Source organism: Podarcis gaigeae (genome assembly GCF_964106915.1).
Source record: "Podarcis gaigeae genome assembly, chromosome: 14".
Classification (NCBI taxonomy): Eukaryota; Metazoa; Chordata; class Lepidosauria; order Squamata; family Lacertidae; genus Podarcis; species Podarcis gaigeae.
Window position 1 is genome coordinate 19080337 of NC_139690.1, and position 6360 is coordinate 19086696.

Here is a 6360-nt window from a genome sequence, read left to right on the forward strand (position 1 = left end):
TGGAATGAGTCTGCCCCTGAGGCTTGATGGAGGTAGAAACTGTCTCTCATGCCTTGTTACGCTGCCGTTTCTACGGGGATATACGCTCGGTATTTATTACCCCTGCTATGCAAAAAATCTCCAAATGAATGCGAACTTCTATGTCTAAAATCCCTGGTAGAGGACAAGGATCCTGAGTTCACCTTAAGGGTAGCCAAATTCTGTGCGTTTGCCATAAAACTTAGGGAATAAGCTGTGCTATCATAATGATTAAGGTCTTAAATGATAATTTTAGGTTATATGTTAGTGACTAAGTTTTAATTTATATATTTTTAAACTGTTGCTATATCTGTAGTGTCCCTGTTATAAAGGTAAAGGACCCCTGACCATTAGGTCCAGTCGTGACCGACTCTGGGGCTGCAGAGCTCATCTCACTTTATTAGCCGAGGGAGCCAGTGTTTGTCCGCAAACAGCTTCCAGGTCATGTGGCCAGCATGACTAAGCTGCTTCTGGCGAACCAGAGCAGCACACAGAAACACCGTTTACCTTCCCGCTGGAGCGGTACCTATTTATCTACTTGCACTTTGACGTGCTTTCGAACTACTAGGTTGGCAGGAGCAGGGACCGAGCAACAGGAGCTCACCTCGTCGCGGGAAATCGAACCGCTGACCTTCTGATCGGCAAGTCCTTGGCTCTGTGGTTTAACCCACAGCGCCACCCATGTCCTCAGCCCTGTTATACCTAATTGCAAATTCAAATGTATCCCTATTGTGTTTTATGACTTCCTCGAACTGTTCAATGTACATGGGAACCTTTTTAGTTTAGAGAAAACTTAACAAGAGGTGACATGTTAGACGTTTGGATAGAGAAAAGTAGCATGGATGGAGAAGGTGGATAGAAAAAATAGTTCTCCTCCCTCTTCCATAACACTTTAATTTGTGGACACCCCGTGAAGCCAGATGTTGGAAGGTTCAGGGTAGGCAAGACAAGACTCTCCACACAGTGCATTGTTCAACCATTTACTTTGCTCCTACAGGAGATAGTGATGGGCACTTGGATGGCTTTAAAAGAGGATTAGACAAGTTCATGGAGGATATAGAAGGGTAGGAGAGCCGAAAATAACACCAATGTATTTCACATCTGGCAACCAATGCTCCCCTTTGGGTAGACGAGTTTGAAAAGCCTGAGACGCAAATTTTCACGGCCCTCTATTTTAGCTCATTTACCAGAAGTCATGTATTTAGTGTTAACTCTGGCAAAGTACACTCGATTTTGACCAAACTAAACTTATTAGAGCAAAATATACACCAGGAGGCTTAGTTCGGTCAGAATCGAGTCTACACTTCCAGAGTTAATGCTACAGACATTATTTCTATTAAATGACCCACCATAGCCGCTAGAGGACTGTGAAAATGTGTGTTCCAGGTTTTTTAGATTCACCTATCCATGTACTATTTGAAACCAAAGGGGTGCATTGGTTTTCCAGGTGTGACCCCCCCCCCAGCTCTCCTACTAGTATTAGGAAGAGGGATTGATTGTTAAACCACTCTGAAAATTGTAGTTCTGTGAGGGGAATGGGGTCTCCTAGTTATTCTCAGTACCCTTAACAAACTACACTTCTTTGGGGAAAGCTATGTTTAAAGTGGTATAATACTGCTTTAAATGTATAGTGCAGATGGGTCCAGAGGGGAAAAGAAGAAGAAGGTATGTGGAATCAGGGGTAAACAGTGAAAGACTATGCAATAGTCTTAATACCAGGTGCTTTGGCTTGGATACAGGCTTAGATAGCATGGCTATATTTTAAACAATAGCAATCAAGCATGGTACCCGTATACTATCTGAAATAAAAGGGGTGTATTGATTACCAGATGTGATTCTTTTTCCAGCTCTCCTGCCCCACTAATAAGGCTATTACAGTGGTACCTTGGGTTACAGATGCTTCAGGTTACAGACACTTCAGGTTGCAGACTCCGCTAACCCAGAAATAGTACCTCAGGTTAAGAACTTTGCTTCAGGATGAGAACAGATATTGTGCGGCAGCAGTGCGGCGGCAGTGGGAGGCCCCATTAGCTAAGTGGTACCTCAGGTTAAGGGACGCGGGTGGCGCTGTGGGTTAAACCACAGAGCCTAGGACTTGCTGATCAGAAGGTCGGCGGTTCGAATCCCCGTGATGGGGTGAGCTCCTGCCCACCCTGCTCCTGCCCACCTAGCAGTTCAAAAGCACATCAAAGTGCAAGCAGATAAATAGGTATCGCTCCGGCAGGAAGGTAAATGGCGTTTCCATGTGCTGCTCTGGTTCGCCAGAAGCGGCTTAGTCATGCTGGCCACATGATCCGGAAGCTGTACGCCGGCTCCCTCGGCCAATAAAGCGAGATGAGCACCTCAACCCTAGAGTCGGTCACGATTGGACCTAATGGTCAGGGGTCTCTTTACCTTTACCTCAGGTTAAGAACAGTTTCAGGTTAAGAATGGACCTCCAGAATGAATAAAGTTCTTAACCTGAGGTACCACTGTAATGACGACTAACCATGACGACTGTGTTCTACAGCCACTGTTGGGATCATATGCCACCGAATATATTGTGGGAAACCTCGGGAGCAGAGAACACCATTGAGCTCGGGTTCTGCTTACAAGCTTTGCATGGACATCTGGCTGGCTCCTGGCCTGATCCATCAGATTCTTCTTATTTTCTTAAATCCCACAGGTGAAGGTTCTTTCTCACACCAGAGGAATGACACATCCTAGCCTGGCGAATATGCTCAAGGAGGGCGCAGAGCTGGGCTGCCGAGAGATATGGCTCAGGACAATGTGTGGTGGAGGCCGGGCTTGAGGTTCCCCATCCCTTGTTTGAACATCTGTGCTCTTGACAGGCAAAACAGGTGTAGATTTCTCCAGCCCAAGAATGCAATCAGTGGGATGCTTTCATCTTCTCACTTGCTAATTTCTTCTAGATCAAAGCTTGGCTGTTGCTCATGCTTTAATACAAAACAGCTGTATTTATATATCATTCTTTATATGTAGTTTACGGCTGTGGGCCAACCAGTCGTTCATTAAGTGCATCTGCCCTTAATAATCTAAGGTAGGGGTCAGCCTAAGGTAGATCTGGACAGGCCCATGTAGAGCAGCGGCATGAGGTAAAATTATTTGTAGGGGAATAGGTAGGGCCAGAGGTGCCAGCTTGCGAGGGCAATGGGGGGGGTGTAGTGTGTGACATCGTGATGTAGTGTAAGACATCGTGATGTCTTAATGTCACATGCATGAGCATTGCGCATCCCTCCCTAAGCCAGGCAGTACCTTCCTGGGTTTCGGGAAGGAGTTGCCAGGCCTCCAACAGGATGCTGGAGCCTTCTTGCCTCCTTCCCCAAGCTGGGTGGGTTTTGGGAAGGTGGAGAGAGGGTTCTTGGACTCATCAGAGCATCAAGCCTCCCTCCCTCCTTAAGCTGGGGAGAAGCTTCCTGGGCTTTGGGAGGGAGGTGCCAGATGTTAATACAGTGGTACCTCGGGTTACATACACTTCAGGTTACATAGGCTTCAGGTTACAGACTCTGCTAACCCAGAAATAGTACCTCGGGTTAAGAACTTTGCATCAGGATGAGAACAGAAATCGTGCTCCAGTGGCACAGCAGCAGCAGAAGGCCCCATTAGCTAAAGTGGTGCTTCAGGTTAAGAACAGTTTCAGGTTAAGAACGGACCTCCGGAACGAATTAATTACTTAACCCGAGGTACCACTGTACTTTAATACCTTCACTTACCAGGAGCATTTAGGGGACTAGCCTAGTCCCCCAGTTCACTGACTGCTGGTGTAGAGCTTTTCTGGGGCTCAGGTGGGAGTCTCTAGTAAGCTGGGAGGCACGGGTTATTCTTGGCACGACAGTGTAAGTCCAGCAGGCTCCTGGCAGCCCTCCCACCAGTGTAGCTCTCCAAAGCCTTGGGCAAGTGTACCCAAAGTAGATCCTGCAAGTCTGCTCACCCCTGATCTAGAGCAGTCAGATGATGATCGTTTTCTATATCTTTGAGCATCACCCTGATTTGTTTGATTCTAGTACTTTATCAAATTTGGTGTTCTCTCTCTTAAATATCTCAATTTCTAATCAGTCTACTCAGGGAAGTGCTGATTTGCAGGTACTGAAATCTAGGTGGAGCTATCTTCATTTTCTCCGGTAAGTTTCCCCCCCCCCCCACCACCATTGCATGCTTATTATATACATTTTACAGTAGTATAAATAAGTTTGTACATGTTACTTGGATGGAGAATTGATTGCAAAATTGGGAGAAGTGCAAATTCTGGAGATGGCTGCCTTTTGCTTTGCGTATTGTTTGGAAACTGCGAATTTGGTAGATTTGCCTTTAAATATGAACTGAATAAAATGTTTGTATTATCTTTACCTACTACCTATCCCTTAGACTGTGCCCTTTGACCATGCCCTTCTACAGGCTTTTCTGCATCTCCATCATCTGAAACTTAGCTCAGGGCTGTTACCAAAAGTTCTGATAAATAAGAGATTCCCTAGCGATTGGTCCTGACGGGCGAGGGGGTAGAAAAGCGAGAGCTACCAGCTATAGAGGTTTTCAATTTGCTTTATTAACGCGTGTGGGAATGTCAACGCCTGGATCTTTATAGGCATCTTAGTTGATCCTTGGCAGGCTTACTGTAGTTTTATTTTGCAGGCTGAGAGATTCCCCCTCGGCCTGACAGCTTTCCTTTCTCAGAATGGAGAGAGCTCGTAAGAAGGGTGCATTAGAGAGGTCTGCCAAGCACCACTTATGGGGAGTGGGTCAGAGAGATTTTTCAAGAGCTCTCAGCTTAGAAATTGCTGCCACTTTATAGCTGACGCTTTCTTACACTGTCTCTGCCTGTTTCTCTCCTCTCCCCCCCCCCTCTTTTAACCCATGGCCTGGTAAGAAGGGATTCATTGTCTAGGAACCCCCAGGGGACTGATTGCGTGCCCCTGGTGCGAAGGAGAATGAGGAGAATGCTTCATGCAGAGTTACCCAGGGGGTAGGGCAGGTTTCTGCATTTGAAGGGGAGGGGGGAAAGAAAAGAGTCAAGGCGGTAATATGCGCCCACCCCCTCATATTGCAATCAGAGCAAATTGCAGGAATGTATGCAAATTGGTGCCCATTAGCATGAGATTGCTTAATTTGCAAGATTTCGTCTGATAGGGGGTGGGCGAGAAAGAAAGAAGTTGGCTGCTGAAGAATGTGGAGTCTTTCAGAGAGTGCTCATGTGCTCTACTTTACAGAGGACAGTCCTCTGTTTGAAAGTGTCCTCTGAGTGCTGTCCAGTCTGAGCCTGGTTTAAAAGATCAAGAACCATCAAGGAAGGAGAGCAGCAGGGGCCTTGAGGTTTCCCCATCAACTTTGAGCAATGCCTAGACTACTATGCCTAGATGGAACGGCTGGAGGTCAGCAAGACAGGAAGCAGATCTTGGTTGTCAGTAAAGTTAACTCTCCCCCCCCCCCCCGGGAAACAAACACACAACTTGGCCTAGTGGTCTCAGCAATACTTCCCAGCAGGTCTTGTCCCTTTGGAGCAGTTGCCAGGAGGACTGAATGTCCCTGCCTTCCACCCTTTCTAAGACTGCTCCTCTCCTAGATGTCTTCCAAGCCAACGATATCTGCATACCTCTGACCTCTGTTCTGCTCTTCTCATTACTCTGCAAGTTCTTGAAGACCAGTGGGGAGGGGAGCTTGTCACAGCAGGAGGGGGAGACCCCCTGGATCCTTCAGCAGCCTTTTGACCCCCTTCCTCTGCTTCAGCCTCAGAGTCTGAACTGCTGTCTGTCACAGGCTCCACCTGCTCACTAAACCCTGCTGCCCCTTTGGCACCCGGCGCCTCCTCCCAGTCCTCTCCTCGGTGTCTCACCCCCAATCCCTTGGTTCTGATCCTTCCTCCTCTGGGGTTTCCCTTGAGGATTTACTGGCTAGTGTCTTCCATCTTCATTTAGTCAGACCCTGACAACAGACTGAGGAGACACCCTCAACTTGGCTGTTCACAGTCCTGCCCCCTATCTCCAGTGAGATGTATTGCATTGCTGTTTGAATGGCGGCGATTGCTTCCAAGTGTGTGCCTAGGCATATAAATTACCACATGTAAGTTGCTGGTGACCTCTTTTTAGGCCCCCCATCAGAAAGGGTGAGTGATGGAGGCAATACAACAGCAATGCAGAGGGAGCAGGTGCCTTTTGAATGGAGCAATGACATGGGGAGCTACTGTGGTGTAGTGGTCAGGGTGTCGGACTAGGACCTGAGAGACCAGGGTTCAAATCCCCACCTGGCCATGAAGCATCCTGGGTAACCTTGGGCCAATCGCTGCCTTTCTACCTAACCTACCTCACAGGGTTGTTGAGGGGATGAATCGCACGCCACCTTGAACCACTT

General features: G+C 47.6%; 1 long non-coding RNA gene across 2 annotated transcripts; it reads left to right on the forward strand.

Annotated features, from left to right (window-relative positions):
• The first annotated feature begins 3261 nt into the window (after nt 1–3261).
• Nucleotides 3262–5342, forward strand: LOC310831822. 2 transcript variants are annotated; one of them, XR_014557992.1, is made up of 3 exons: nt 3262–3349; nt 4075–4139; nt 5143–5342. It is a non-coding gene; the product is annotated as an uncharacterized lncRNA (long non-coding RNA). The 2 variants fall into 2 exon arrangements; XR_014557993.1 differs by having other exon boundaries at nt 5223–5342.
• Nucleotides 5343–6360: the final 1018 nt, after the last annotated feature.